Source organism: Leptinotarsa decemlineata, unplaced genomic scaffold (genome assembly GCF_025532065.1).
Source record: "Leptinotarsa decemlineata unplaced genomic scaffold, Ldec_3_MD MMD2_tig00000232_RagTag_RagTag, whole genome shotgun sequence".
In the NCBI taxonomy this organism is placed as follows: Eukaryota; Metazoa; Arthropoda; class Insecta; order Coleoptera; family Chrysomelidae; genus Leptinotarsa; species Leptinotarsa decemlineata.
Genome location: NW_027412546.1, coordinates 1,120,638 through 1,122,900, shown reverse-complemented (window position 1 = coordinate 1,122,900; position 2,263 = coordinate 1,120,638).

Sequence of the window (2,263 nt, the reverse complement as noted above, 5' to 3'; positions counted from 1 at the left end):
TTCTGCTTTAACCATTCCATCTTCGTAAGGCAGGGACTTATTCCGCAGCCAGTCAATGATATCCTGTTTCTTCCACGCAGTCGTTGGAAGTCTTTCAACTAGTCGTGAATGATAAGGTGCATTATCTAATACTATAATTGAGTTTGGTGGTATATGTTCAATCATCTGCTCAAAATACTCTTCGAAAACATCAGCTGTCATCTCCTCGTGATAGTCTTTTGTGCTTTTGGATTCAAATTCCAACAAACCATGCTTAGCAAATCCTTTTTCACTGCCAATGTGAGAAACTATTAATCTACTGCCTTTACCAGAGGGTGGGGAAATACCAGTAGACCAACCTTCCATAAAGGCTTGCCTGGAGCTTGATATATTTTTATCTGTCCAAATTTTTGTGAGAGTATGACCTGCGTTTACCCACGTTTCGTCCTGATAGTAAATTGGCCTTCCTTCAGCCCGAAATTTTCGTATAGATCTTAGATACTTTCTTCTTCAACATATTATCTCTTCCCGGTCAATCAAAAGTGATTTTCGGTCTGATTTCTCCCACCGGAAATTTAATTCTTTTAAAACTTGCCACAATTTGGTTCGTCCGACATGAGACAAATCCGGGTCGTCTCTAACTTCTTGTAAAATTTTGTTTAAGTTGGGTATTTTTTTTTTTGTAAAAAAATTCGTGAATTTTCCTTCAAATACCATTTTTGGCAAATTCATCAATTTCAATTGGTTTTCTCCCCCTCTTTAAGTATTCGTTTGTATTTGGGTTAGCTATACCTTTTTTTTTTTCTTTCTGATAGGAACCTATATATTGTTGACTCCCCTACGCCCGTCATGTTGGCACAACTCTTGATTATGTTCTGAACAGTGTTTGTGGGATTCTGAGAAATCAGAGCATCGTGAACGTTCAAAACAATAGTCTTCTCTCTTGATGAATAGACAGACTTACTGACTGTACGCAACAGTACCGGTGTAAAACTTGATGATGTTGATGATGATGATGAAGCAATCGCAAGCAATCAAACAAAACAAGCAGGAACGAAAGGTACGTATATGTTTGTAGGAATATGAAAAAAAGTTACTTACGCACTGCACAAAATTCGCAAAATAAATATTAGAGACGTTAATTACTGCCGTAGACGCCGAAACACCAACGAGCCGTAAATTAAATGCGATTAAAAAATGAACTAAACCAAAAATTAATTTCGTTCGTAACAACTTCACCCTTTCAAGGCAAGTTTCGAATATAAACTGAAGCTTTATATTTAATGAATAAACACCTCAGGAACCTCCGCCTATGATTTTACGAGTTTTACGACCGTTTTATGACTTGGGCCCTCATTTTGTGCTATCGACAAATTATGAACGGACTATAAGTGTTGATTTTTGCCAAACTCGACATTACACATGGATATTGAAAGTTGTAAACTGGTTGTATATCTCGTATAGAAAAAAATATCATACAGAATAGTCAAAGCAGTATCTAAAAATGAAATTTATCTTATAAAAGATTTCCTTTTTTGTAAATATCACAATTTCAAAGGTTCACACATGCTCAGAAGAAAACCGCGTGGATCTAGATGTTTCTGAATCAAATTATATCAAGAATCTCAAAATAAACAGATATCCACAAGCAACAGCCATAGAATAACAGTCAACACTAAAGTATACAACGTTCTTTGTCTCTCGTAAGAAATCGTATAATGAAAGTGTTGTTTTACATTCAACAAAGAGACTCAGTTAATACTGAGTTTATGTTTTTAACGTTAAGAATGACGACAGTGCCATAACAAGGTTCAGCCCCAATTTTGGTTCCCTTGAAGGTAGACGGCTTGATATGGCTAAACGATCGACTCGATTTTGAGCCGAGCCGCGGATTCAAATGTCAAGCAGAGTCGAGGCATTTTGAAATCGAGCCGAGCCAAGTTTTGACTTGAGCTTGTTAAGGGACTATCTGCAACAATTCGTCGTGCAAGATTATATTGTTTTGCGGACATACTTCGGCATGAGTCGCTTCTGGTTCTATCTTAATTGAAGTTTAGGTCTGCACTATTTTGGACTCTTGCTGTACGTTATTTTTTGTGTGATGTTATATCTGACCGTGAAACCCTCGCAATCTTCTTATATCGACCACCATCAACTGAACGAAATCCTTTGACCGCATCGGAATCAAAGAATAAATGCTTGCAGATTCCGACGTGGGCGTTCAGAGGGTTGCTGTCGTGACGCAGTTTCCAAATATCACACATTATATATGGCGTCGCGGCGC